Source organism: Buceros rhinoceros, unplaced genomic scaffold (assembly GCF_000710305.1).
Source record: "Buceros rhinoceros silvestris isolate BGI_N320 unplaced genomic scaffold, ASM71030v1 scaffold19814, whole genome shotgun sequence".
Lineage (NCBI taxonomy): Eukaryota > Metazoa > Chordata > Aves > Bucerotiformes > Bucerotidae > Buceros > Buceros rhinoceros.
In genome coordinates, this window is record NW_010410304.1 from 22371 (window position 1) to 35748 (window position 13378).

Below are 13378 nucleotides of genomic sequence, written 5' to 3' on the forward strand. Positions count from 1 at the left end.
TGACTGTCAGAAACGTGGGGAATTCCAATATTGTGTGTTCCTTGTGTTTGTATCATAGTTGTTTCTGAAGTGGACTCTTAATGGCAGAGAATAGGAAAATATTATAATTTTAAGATTCCTTTTTTCTTTGCTTACAAATAATTAGCTTAGTTGCCTTTATCTTTCGTATTTCAGCATATTGCATCAATAATTAATCTCAAGGTTGTTGGTGTAAATATTACTGTTATCTTTAAAAAATCTGTTTAATTCTTTTGAATCAACATATTATCTGAGGAGGTCTTCATTTGGGATTTATTTTACTTTAAGACAAAAATGAGGCCTTATTAAATGTGGCTTTTGTTTCTGTGTGCATTGTATTCTCTTAGTCTGTAGTACGTCAGCCAATTTCAATTACTTACTGTCAGAAGTCTGATGTTAATCCATTTTCTTGGCTGATGCAAAAAACATTTAGTAACCATGTTTGAACGTGAGGATACCAATTTAAGCTATGAAACACTAAAATAAGTCTTATTTTTAATTTAAACAAAAATCAGTCAATTTTATTTGAAATTCTTTCTATACCGAAACCTTAGTTTTATATTAAATATTAGTCTACCAATTATTTTTAGACTACACTTACAAATTAATGAAAACAAATGGAATGTATGATTAGAAATTTTGGCACATTGAGCAGTCAGGCTGAACTGAAAAATATTTGAATGTAGAATATGTGGGACAAAATCATATCGAGGAGCTATTTGATTGCAAAACCAAGGGTGCAAAAGGGTGCTTTGAAGAAGGCAGAGCGAACATCTGAGCTTGGCCCCACTGCACACTGTACAGGAGGTGAGTATGTGGCCTCCTGTCTTCCACATGGCAGTGTCCCCTCAGATGTCTCTAGATGTGAATTCACTCCTTTGAGTGAAACAGATAGTTTCAATAAAAATTGTCAAAACGAGAGGGAGGAGGAGAGAGAGTCTGTGTTTCAAAAACACCGCATAACGTATGTTCATGTAATCATGCTTAGATATGATGTTCAGAATTAAAATATTTCCCATGAAACATGGTTTTCAATTTTTTGTAGTATTGAGAAGAATTTGTCTGTGTAGACAAGGAGAAGATTTAAAGGTGCATGTTGAGTTTGCTGCCTTGTTTTTTTATATCTATTCTAGGTGACTACCAGCATTTTGTTATCAAGCTTGTTAGCTATGCTTTTGTTCAGAGTTCTACTGGAAGTATGTTTTGTTTATCTGTATTCCTTGAGCTGGTTGCTTTAAGTACAGCAAAACTTGTACTCAGGACACCAGCTTTTCTTTTGTTTTTCTTAAGGTGAGTATGTACATACCCATTTTTCCCTAGAGGGAGGAAGGAAGAGAAATTCTGTTTCAACATGAATGGCTATGAGGCTGCAAATTTTCCAGCGAAGTATAAAGCTTTGATCTTCTAGCTGCAGTTGCTGTAATTAAGGATTGAAAGAAACTGGTTTTAGGTTAGATTTTTAAATCTTGTCTTTGTAGGCTGGATGGAGTGTTAGGAAGGAACTCAATAAGCTCAATGCATGTGCAAGGATAATAGAAGGTAGAAACAAATTTAGTTGTACAATTTGCCAAGTCTGCTTTGTTAATTCTGTGAAATAACAGATTGATGGACTATATACAATTTTAAATGGTGCAGTCTTGGTGGAGGGTGATGATGAACATTAATGAGGTGCTTTTAATAAAGACCGTTCTTGAATTTGAACTAGTGGTGTAGCTTTTCAGTTACGAGAGTGTGCTGCTCTGTTCGTAGAGTTCATGAGTTGGGTTACCCTACACAAAAGGAGATAAGATACCTGAAGAGCTTGACATCCATATGGTATTATTTTTACTGGATTTGGAATATTGGCCTGTATAGGGGCTGTTGCTGCACACAGACTACTCTGCTGGTGGATGGAATTTAGAGTTACTGAAGCAGTCATAAATGAAGTGTGCACTACTGTTGTATTTAATCTGATCAGGGACAGAGGTCTTAATGAGCATATACCTGAAGATGATAAGGAGGGTCCAGTAATTGTGTCAAGTGAATCTCCAGAAAGAACAAGAAGTGAGCAGGTTATAAACTGTTAGCAAAATCCAGATGAGTAATGAATCTTCTAGTGCTGCTTCTGTTTTAACTCAGAGAAGGGCTGCACAGTTTGAGTAAGTTCAAATAATTTCCTTGATGATCGCCTATTTTCTCCTTTCTCTTTCTGCTCCTCTTTCCATGTGTGCATTTTATCCTGGCAACACCTTTAGCACTTTGTTAGGTTCAGAATTGGGTCCTTAAGGACTAAAGTAATACATTCCTATTTTGATGTTTTTGAGGACCTACCTATTCATTCTACCCTCTGAAAAGTTCTGTACGAAACTGCATTCAGTGTGCCAAACTAGTGTTTTACTTGGGTGGGTTTAGTAGGGCTTGCATAGATTTAAGGTGTGCATGAAAAGGAAATTCAAATGTAGATTTCAAACTAGAGGGAATTTACAATCACATTCAATGTGAAGCTCCAGAAGCCATTCATCTTCACAGCTTGGCTGTGCTTGACATCCTGAATGCTCAACAATCCCTCCGGGAGCCATGCAGGGTTGCATTAGATGGCATATTATTGTTGTTAACCTTTCACAACTTTTCAGAAAAACTGGGTACCAGCAGTGTTTTCAAAATTTACAGTAGTACAACATTTGCCTTAGTTGGCTGATGAATCAGTTGATAATGTTTTTCTGAAGTGTTGTCTTTACAGGGGCAAAGGAATGGAAATGTCAAAGTAGGTTACCTAATAATACATAAGCCGTCCTTTTCACTTCAGATAAGTATTCATTTAAGCTTTTATTTCTGCATAATTTAAGTAGGAAGGTTGTTTCTATCATATAAGAAAAGTGAGGAGAGGGCTCTGTAATTGCAATTACTTTGATGTTTCACTTAAATGGGGTGCCATGTGTTTCCTCCTACCCCCCCACCAAGAGTGGAGGAAGGTGGATCTCATAGTGGAAATAAGTTTAAAAATTTGCCCAATGTATTGCTACTGGTACCTCATTTTGGCAGTTTTCTTGGGTAGAGTTTAACTTTAGAGGATTTGGAAGTAAACCAGAATCTTCCCACATGCCAACATGTGACTCCCAGAAATAACAACTCTGTATTGAGGTTGTTAGGAAAAGTTATGAGCATCTGAGTCTAGCTCTAAGTGAAACATGTTTGTTCTTCCAGGAGGAAGAAAAGAAGCCTCTGGCTAGTTACAAAATTTTAGGCATTTTTCTCAAAATGGTTCAAGTAAATTAAGATAAGAAATTCAAGAGATAACGTGTCTTCCAGCTCTGCAGCATTAGAGGGTTTTTTGCCTCCCAGAAATTAGAGAGGCCTGCACAACACTTATCATAAGATATACTTCACCTTTTTCAAAATAGGAGTATGCAAAACTTTTTAAATAAGTGATAATCATGGATAGGATGACCATATCACTGCAAGATTAAGGATAACATTCCCAGTTATTAGCAGAACACCCACACCCCCAAATGGTAAAGCCTGTGTAGGCAAGTTTTCTGTTTTCCCTGTGTGCAGTCTGCAGTGGAACTGTGTGGTGAAGCTGTCAGATATTTCCGACGTGCACATTTCTGCAACTCCAGACTTTTTGGCAGAGATATCTCATTTAAGGATGAAAATATTTGGACATTTGTCATTCGTCACAATTCTCAGATTCGGACCTGTGTAAGTTTCCTGTGTGTGCTTTGGAATGGGTTTTCTTTGCAAGTGTTCCTCTTCCCACTCCCCAGTCAAGATGATGATCAGTGAGCTGGAGCACGTACCCTGTGAAGACAGACTGAGAGAGTTGGGGTTGTGAGTGTGATGAAGAGGAGGCTCCAGGGAGACCCTATAGCAGCCTTTCAGTACTTAAAGGTAGCCTACAGGAAAGATGGGGAGTGCAGTGATAACACAAAGAGTAATGGCTTTAAACTGAAAGAGAGTAGTATTAGATTGAATATTAGGAAGTGGTTAGTTACTGTTGGGGGAGTGAAACACTGGAACAGGTTGCCCAGAAAAGTTGTGGGTGCCCATCTCTGGAAGTGTTCAAGGCCGGGCTGGAGAGTGCATTGACTAACCTGGTCTGGTGGAGGGTGTCCCTGCCCATGCCCGGAAGTTGGAACTAGATGATCTTTAAGGTCCTTTGCAACCCAGACCATTCTGTGATTCTATGAATAGGGCAAAACAAAAAAGGCAAAAGAAATACCAGTGGCATCTTTCAAAAACAAACAAAAAACCTGTTTTTGAACATTTTCTTATTTTTCTTGGGTTGCTTTCTTACGTACAGTCATCAGATAATAAACCTAAGCAGTTTATAGTTAATCTGTGGAAGGTCAGACTGTCAAAGCTTTTTGTTTAGGAATTATTAGCTCTTGGGTCTGTGACAGCCTTTTCTGGTATGCCTCTTGGCTTCTGAGGCTAAGGTGAGAATAGAGTTAGAGGTGTGTAAATGATGAGATGACTTGCATTGTCATGAACATTTCACTTCTGTGAATATCAGAAATAGAAACCACTGGAGAGAAAACTGGACAGAGAACCTTGGTAGCTAATATTGTTCAGTATCAAATGCATGGGATCTACGTCGCAAAAATTTCCTTACCTGTAGTGTTCATTAGCTCAGTAGGCAAAGTGAAAGGTAACTGCATTGTCAGATTTTGCTTGAATACAAGTTTGGGTATCACTGGCATAGAAGAGTCTTGCAGTATCCTTGTTGAGAACATGGCGTTGACTATCGGTGCTTTGAGGTGACCTACTGTCAGAAGCTGCTCTTTGTGGTATGTCACAGCATGAAATAACAGTGATTTTTTTCAGATGTATTTTAAAGCATCGTTTGCTCCTATTTCTCTTTAAATTAAATTAAAGATAAATTACAACTAATGGATGCTCTTGTATCCAATTTAAAAAAATAACTTATAGGCAGAAAAGAAGAAAATCATTAGGAAGAAAATCCTTGATTTTTAAACAAAATTCAGAATTGTCCAACTCCTTGGAATGAAGATGTTAAGTATTATCATCACTGATTTTGAACAAAAAATTAAGTAAAATTTGTACATTCAGCACAGCTTCTAACTTAGTACCCGTAACTGGTAAAGGACATCACTAGTTTCTTTTGATCTTATTAAAAAATTCTTTGATCATTTTGCTTTGAGAGTGAAAATGCAGTTGCAAGGGTGTGGCTGCTTGAGGATACAGCATTAAGATACATTTCTTCTGCTGTCATTCATCTCTATGCTGAGCTGATATGCCATGTGCATTGTTTGATTTATGTTCAGAGAATTCCACATAATGGTTTATTTTGTCCATACTTGCTTCTAAAGCTTTTCTTGGAGTTCCGTGTGGTGAATAAAGACATTTATATAGTAACGTAAATAATTTTGTTTTACGAGCTCTTAATTATTATTCCTAAAATTGTCTTTACTTATATTAATAAATATCAAGTGAAACAGCAAGTTTATGTTAAGAAAGAAAAGAAACAGCTATGGATTTAATCTTGTAACGTTTCTGCCCTGGAAAGTGCTTTCTGCTTACCTGTGCTTTAAACAAATACTTGAATAAATGAAATACCTTTGTAGTGATGTTATTTCTCTCATTTGTAGTAAATGTGGATCTTCGTACTATTCTGCCTGCTGGTGGTTGCATCTTGTAATGAGGAGTTCGGGCCATTTCAAGATACCTGTCTGAGCTGTAGCTGTCTTGGCCTTTACTGTAAAGTAATGCTTGGCAATGCCAAAGGATACTGTGGACTGGGAAGTAACGTGCCTGTCTGCTTACTGGTAGCTGTGAACGTACTGTTCACTGTTACAGTTTTCATACCTCACGCTTTATTCAGTCTCAAACCAGCAGATGGCATTTGTTCCTCTATTTAAAGTGCAGATGAACGTAAATTCTGCAACACTCTGCAGTTAACTTCTGTGTGTAGAGAAATCCTGTTGTCTGAGCTGTACTTCTGACGCCTCTGTAACGCAAGTTGCTGCAGCTGGGAACTGCTCACTTAGCTAGCACAGCGTGTGTTAGAAGCACTTAACAAACCTTTGAAATGCCCTCTTACGCTTTCTTGTCTTGGGGACAGCAGCATCCCTCATTTAAGGGATTTAATGCCCATTTTCCACTGTAGCTGCTGTGGAGGCTAGTACTTGGTCTGTACTGATTTAGTCTGTCCCCTTTTTACTTGTAGAGTATCTGAGGCTGAGCGCACTGGTGGGAGGCGCCAGCACAGTGCAGGGCAGTCTGTAGTCTAGCAGTGGAGGAGTACAGGATCTGTTCCTAGTACAAGTCGAGGCGCACGATCTCAGCATGACTTTAGACAGTTCTGATTTGCTCTCTCTACTCCTTCGTTCAAAGAATAACCACTCTCTCTTCTGATGAAGTAACTGGATTTGCTTGCTTTCTTGTTTGGGTATTTTCCTATTTGAATCTAAATGTCACACAACCAGAGAACACTTTGGTTTTGGAGGAAAATAAAAGTATTGATTTAAAATATTTACTCAAAGTGGAGTCAGTTGGGTTTTGTTTTTGTTTTTTTTCTCTAGGGAATGTACTAGTGATTTAAAATGCAGACAGGCTTCCTGAAAGAGGTAGTAAAATGATTCTAGTTACTCTAGTATTTATCAATCTGGTCTTTTACTGTACAACACAGAATCTAATAGAGTGTAGCTACTATTGTAGTAAAGAGGTTTTATCTACAAGACTTTAGTTTTAGTGAGCATTTTACTACTGTCCCTGCTCTTACTTCCTCCCATTCCCTCGTATCAAGAATTAGCTCTAAGCATGACCCCAGATCTCTCAGGTTTAATTATTATTTATTATGTAAGGCACTCTTGACTCAGGACACATGATGTTTAATTTGTCCTGAGCTGCGGTTTTCAAACATAATGTGGCTCTTATGGGGCAGTTCCTTAATATGATTGACTAAACTGAGGAAGAATAGACTAAGCCTATGGATACTAGAAAAAGTAGAGCTCATCAGCCTGAAGCTTTTTGTAGCCAAGATCACCTCCACCGCAGCTGCTTACCTGCAGGAGCCTTTACTGTTTGTGTGAGACACGGATCTTCAGCATCCTTATTCTGGCGGGAGATTGGTCAGAATTCAAGCAGGTAGCTTCTCCTTCAACCCAATCAGATATTGAGCAAAAGTCCACCTTCCTAGTATGTTTCTTGTAATTCAGGAACTGCATCTTACTAATTTCGATAGATAACCCATTATTGATCAACAGTATCTTTTGTGGTAAGTGGACCAAAACCTTTGGCTCCTATTAGGTTTTTTTCAGAGATAGGGTTACTGAGGTGATCTGCTAAATTTATTCAAAATTTAACCTTGCATTTTAATTCAATTAAGTCCATACACTTCCCTGTTTTTTCTAGATCTCATTTGTTCAGAAGCAAGAGCATCTTCCTTAGACTTGGTAGACAACTATTTAATGCAAGCATAGCAAAAAAAACTTTCACAGAACTTAAGGTACTTTCTCTTTTGCTGAGAAGTAGCAGGTTTTGTACAGGACTTCTGATTGTATATCACACTATATTAAATAGTGCAATGAAGTAATTATGATGGATTATTTGAGTAGCTTATCATCTGGAAGGACACAGACCAAGCGTGTTTCTAGAAGTACTTTCAAAAGATTTCTTGTACTTACGTGAAAGCAGCTATTTTGAAGATGGATCACTGCTAAACTTTGTTTTATTATGAAGCAATTCTGTAATGTGTATTCACATGGTGAAAATCCTCATCTTGCAATGTGATAGTCCAGACCATAAGCACCAGGAAGCACATCATCTTGAGGAAGCTGTAAGAAAAGCGAGGCGGAAGGAGCTGCATTAGAAAGGAATCCAGTTCTCTTTGGCAAGTTGGACAGTTTTATGGAAGACTTGGCTTGTAATGAAAGAGTCCTCTGTCCCCTTCTAAACACTAGATTTGGGACTATGACTGCAATCTACTTCAAAACAACCAGATATGTGTTGATAGAAATGAGGGAACTTGATCTGCTGCCATGGTGGAAAATCACATCATCTTTGATGATAAATTTGTCAAATCTTGACAAGAAAAATGACAGGGAATGTGAAAGTTTTTACCTTGCATATGGAAAATCAGATGCTGAATACAAGGAGGGTTTGACTTTTTTCTTCTCTGTATTCTTAGTTAATTTTTTTTTTATTCCTTTTGTATCATCATGAATAAGGAGTAAATGATGCTGTTGGACCATGTGAGCTTTAATTTATGCTTTCTTATGAGAGATGAAGGTTTTAGATGTCTGTTGCAATTAAGCTTGTGTACGGTAGATGCCAGTAGAGGTCTACTGAGTCAAAATAGAAATATGACCAGCATTTCCATAGCAACAACTTCCTCTTGGCAGCCCTATTTATAGAAGTGCTGCAGTCCCCGCCTTAGCACTGCTCTCAGAGGGGGTCTCTAGTAAGGGTTAACATTTTTAGAAATAGTGTACACTGAGGTACACTAGTAAAGGTACACTGAGACTGCAAGGGTGTACTTTTTTGTGTTTTATTGAACCATGGAATTACTGATTGTGTTTATTTTGTTTATATATTTTGAAAAATTTTTGTTTCAAAATGGAAAGCCATTAAATATGTAAGATATTAGCAAAAAGAAGAAATGCAAGCTAGTGGCAGAGCACTGGACGTATAGCGAAAATCAAAATATATCTGCTTTTTCAGGAAGCCTTTTTCTGCCTCTATGTCTACCCATAATTCTTTCTAAAATATGCATGCCTGGCAACACTCAAAATGGGTTGTGTTTAATTACATAACTTCTCAGGAAAATGTTCTTTTATTTTTTAGTAGTGAAATGGCTGTCTGTGTACTTTGGTTTACATCCTTTTCTCTCAAGCTTTATATAGCAACTAGAAGAATATTTTCTCAGGCTTATAGCAGAGAACACTTCAGGTTCTTTAGTATATAAATGCTTATAAACTTTCGTATTTTCTAATTCAAAATTAGACCATTGAATTATTTTCTTACATGTATTGGCTGTATCTTTCAATTTATAACTATTTTTTTGTCAGTATAAGACTTGCTAAATTCAGCAAGATCCTCGGGTTCTTAAAAATGGAGGAACTCTCAGTAACACTTTCTGTCAAATAATTGCTCACTCCTTTTGTAATAAATAATAAATACTAAAATTGGACTTTCATTGTTGAAATAACTGATGCATAAAGGAAAAGATGTGCTTTATCAAGCCATCAGTTTTTAAAGCAAATAAATAAACTGTCTAATCTCTGGAAAAAAGTGCTTTATTATTCATTTATAAGGTTTTCCTTAAGTTATTTTTCCATAGATTGCAATCAAAAGAAATATGCAGAAAATGTCACAGTGTTTTTTTTTTTTTTTTTTTTTTTTTTTTTTTTTTTTTTTTTTTTTTTTACCTGTGGATAAATGTCAATGCTGAAAAGGAAAAATAGTGATTTAAATATTTAAAATAAGAAGTTAGAAAAGAATTTCTATTTAGCCCTTGAGGAGAAGCAGAACATGTGTAATGAGGCAGATTGAGACTCAGCTTCATAGGTAACCAGGAAAATGTAGGTTTCAAGATTTGGAATTAAGACCTAGATTTATTTAGTTGTAGGTGGTCTGAAATTTATTTTGCATCATGGATCCATTTTTCAAGGTCCTGTCAAGGAGTAGAGTTAATTGTCTTAAAAACTTATGTATGTTTTTGATTCCAAGCTGTTTGTGGTTAACCTTCATTAAACACTAAAGACACTCCCAGTTTTGACACCGTGAGGGATTTTCAGTTCTGTGTACGAAGCTGAGAAATATGGCATTAGATCCTAGAAGTAAAATAAATACATTTCAAAGAGTTATAGATGTGATGTAGGTTTTAATGTTTTTCCTATTTTGTACTTCTTTAAAATTCAGAATTTCATGGTAACTTTACTTGGGAAACATTTTGAATATTTAAAAATTATAATGTGTGCATTTTTCTCTATTAAATTAAAGCAGGACTGTTCATATCATGCTGTTACTCAGCTGTCTAGGCTCTTCATAGAAAGGAGGTGCTCTATTTCTTAATGCTTAATTCATAAGGTGTGACTGGTAGGGTAGAATTGATTTTTAGAAATTAGAGAAATTACGTTTTAGAGAGAGAATTTTAAAAAGAAGTTGTCCACATGGCTACATTATTCCTGATTCTTTTTCAGCAAGAGACTGAAAGAGTCTCTGATGGGTTGGTCGTCAGGAAACATTTAAATGTTTTTGTTGCCTTTATCAGATTAGAGGATTGCTATGCTACCCCTTTTCTGTGGCTGTCATCATTATGTTGTTGTTTACAACTTGGTGGGAAAGTACCTTAAAAATTTTTGCTGAAATACTGTTTGTCAAAATGCTCTAACTTACATGTGTAATGTTCACATTCATAGCTGAATCTCTCACCCACCTCTCTCAGGTATTTAATACGTTTAAAAATATTGCCAAGATTTAGTGCCAATAAAATTCCTGCCTAAAGGAAATACTTAATATTCCAGCGTTGACTTTGGCTGCAAGAAGTTGGGGTTTCGTTATCTCTTGTAGAACAGAAATTTTATAAATCAGTTAAAAACATTGAAGCAACTCTCTTTTACGTTTTTGTATGTACCTGATGCTTTCTGTGAATTGTATGCTTAGCTGGTTTCGACTGAGTGGTGTTGGAAGAGACGGAGCTTTGCAGGCAAAGGGAACCACCGCGCCAGCACTGAGCACCTTTGCCGGGGTTGCACCAGCAGGCACTGGGGTTGTGAGCAGCCTGGCAGACACGAGCTAGCACAGTTGCGGTGTAGCCTGGGCAGCTTGGGTTTATTTTGCAATAAATATGAACTTTCAACACTGCCCAGCTGGAGAACCTAACAGGAGACCTGGATGGCAACTGACTAGTCTTAATGCCTTCAGACATTAATTGTTTTTTGAATTGCTGAAGTAGGCCAGTTTTTGTAACAGAATGGTTTCCCAGGCCACAGAGACCGTCTGTAGACTAAAAGTTGGTCACCGAAAGTTAAATGCATCCTAATCAGGCCTGATATCATATGGGTCCTACCTGTGCGCAGAGGTTGACACACACCCAGTCTGACTTCTGTAGCATTGAGTGGATAGAACGTTTGGATGTTCATGGTCTGCCTGGAGCACAGCCAGCTTTTGCTCTTTTGGGAGGGTGTACAGGCTTAGCTACAAGCACTGCACAGCTTTAGATCAAAGCTGGCTCAGGTTCTTCTTCCAGCTTGGAGAATGAGTAAAATGACCTCAAGTCTGTTTACACGTCTGAACAAGCATTTAATTATATTTAAAGATTTACAAACTGTTCTAAGGAAAAGCAGTACTGGCTGGCAAGTGGAAATCCTAAGACAAGCAGAGCCACAGAATTTTGCCTTTGAGAAAGCACCAACCATTGCTGATTAATGAGCTTTTGGGCAGTAAAATACTATGTCAGAGCTTGTGGATTCACAAGCTTCACACATAACATCCAAAACACTTAATGTGGTTAAATTAATGTTGCATAGATTTGGAAAATTAGTGTATCAAGTAAGATCAAAGACAAGTGCAAGGAGATTTTAGAAATCATGGATTTATTTGAAAACATTGAAGTCTATGTAGGATGTGGGCTTCACAGAAAGTCAGTGTGGTAGTATTTTGTATAATCATTGGGCAATGACAATCAATGCCAAAAATTTTCTAGATTAGGAAAATGTCTATCTGTGTAAAAATATGACCTACAGTACTTTCTTTTCACGTTTTGCACGTGGAGGAGAACTTAAGTAACAGCGTTTCTTGGCAGTAGTTTGTAAAATTCTGGCAAATCCAGGTTTTCTTTTATGATATCTTCTAATGATCCCTTTTTGATAACCTGTTTGCACTTAAACCAGTTCACTTCTGTATTCTCAGAGGATAGGTATTTATGTTTCCTATTTTTGGCACCTAATTCAAGCATCCAGGTTAGTCACCTGGGTGCATTCAGAGCCCTGAATGTTGGTGGACAGCATTGTGCTCTGACAGTTCCCACATCTCTCCGTTGACTGTAGAGGGGTGGCAGGCTAACTTAGGCAACGTGAAGCAATGTGAATTTTGTACATGACCTCTTTCAGATCAGGGAAACAAAATGGTTTAATTGAAGACTTTCGTGAAAGGTGACAGTAGTGTAAAGGCTCAGAACCATGGGAAAGGAGAGAGAGAAGACGAACATACCAGCAGAGCAGGTGGTTTTGTTTACTGGAGAAAACAGCCAAGGCCAGAGAAAATAACTCTCAGAAGGATTCCCTGGATGCCCAGAGACTTGCTGTGAGCACAGCTGTACAATTCCAGAGGGATGCTTCCAGCCCTGGCAAGTTAACCAGGCAGGAAAATAAGCATCTTCTTGTTGTCTGAAGTGGTTCTTACACTGCTGTACGTAAGGTGGCATAGTATTACTCTGCTCTAAAGTGGTTATATATGGCATATAATATATCCGCTTTGCCTGTTTTTGACCCCTGATAAGGCAAATGGATCCCCGTGGTCTTCACTAGCTCTTATTTCTGGCAGCAGATCCTTGAAGCAATGGGATGTCATGGAAGTCAGCACTAATCTTGCAACAGAGCAGGTGAAAGCTAGAAGGCCTAAAGTAGAAAAGGACCTGTAATGAGCTGGCATCCAGGGAAGATTGCAGCACCTGACCCTGGCTGGGAAGAGCAGCCTTGTCACCGACAAGATAGCAGGTGCCCATCCAGATTTGCAAACAGGTCTGTAAAACTTGTTTAGGCAGTTGGTTACAAATTTTGAAAAGGTGCTAGAGAGAGAAATTACATTTCCAGATTATACCTGGACCCTGAAAGCAAAGGGAGTTTCTGCACTTTGCATAGAGTCGAGAAATGTGAACTGTTGTATTCACTGAGGCCAATTATGAGAAGTGTAGAAGTGCCCGTTAGGAGGAACATAGCCAAACCTGTAGAGTCTGCCCCTTGGCATTTTTGTTGTTTTATCATTATCGTAGGCAGTTTGTCATCATGGTGTTTTTTCTGAAGCACAGAGCTGTTATGAAATAGTTATGTAATGTCCAAGGATGCATATCTGCTGACATTTGAAAACTCTTCAGTGAGAAGTATGGTGGTGAAAAATGAGAGGTATGTCTTGAACACGTGTTTACTGTACGACAGGAGACAGATTGTGGAAAAGTTATTTCAGTCTTTCTTAAGAGTAGTCTAAATTGTGAAGAAGCCACGTCTTGTATGTACAGAGGCTATACTGGGAAACCTGCTTAATGTGTGCTTCCATTTTCATGAAACCCCCGAATATTTAGTATTACCCATTGTAAGCGTGTAATGTTACATAATTTGCAAATTAATATAATTTCATGTTAAATACAGCTTTCAATTTATTTTCGCTATGTTTTGTGGCATTAAAAATGATGCTTTCT